Source organism: Alligator sinensis, unplaced genomic scaffold (genome assembly GCF_000455745.1).
Source record: "Alligator sinensis unplaced genomic scaffold, ASM45574v1 scaffold811_2, whole genome shotgun sequence".
In the NCBI taxonomy this organism is placed as follows: Eukaryota; Metazoa; Chordata; order Crocodylia; family Alligatoridae; genus Alligator; species Alligator sinensis.
Window position 1 is genome coordinate 124,300 of NW_005843373.1, and position 494 is coordinate 124,793.

The 494-nt window shown below is 44.3% G+C and overlaps 1 protein-coding gene across 7 annotated transcripts in view; it reads right to left on the minus strand.

Moving 5' to 3' along the window:
* Positions 1 to 494, minus strand: part of SMG5 (SMG5, nonsense mediated mRNA decay factor) — a 34,317-nt gene that overhangs the window by 24,895 nt on the left and 8,928 nt on the right. The gene's annotated exons all lie outside the window — the stretch shown is intronic.

The window sequence follows — 494 nt, forward strand, 5'->3', positions numbered from 1 at the left end:
CTTAGGCACAAGCTCTCATCTTTCATCTCCTATCAGCTTGGACAGCCTGCATTTGGCTTACAGGGATCATCTGGCATCGAGGGTCTGCATATTTTTACACAGGCCATAGATTCTTTAACTGACCTTGTATCAACTGTATTCTGTATTACTGCATCCCTGCTTTTTGCACATGGACTCAAAAGCACAACAGACATTAAAGTACAACTAACTGTTAATTAGATTTTATTATTTAAAAGCCACCAGACAAGAGGGCCTTTAAACAATGCTCCCATGCTTCTAGGAATCTCCATCTGCTTTCCCTAAATCAGCCTGGGAAGCAGCAGACCACCTCTGTTTTACAGATGTGAAAACAGGTATAGGGATGTCAAGAGACATGCTCAAGAGGTTTCACTGTGCTTACTCTGGAAAACAATCCAACCAACACTCCCAGTCTGAAACGCCTGCATGAATTTACTGCTTGCAAGTCAAAATGGAACGGGGGGGGGGGGGGGGGG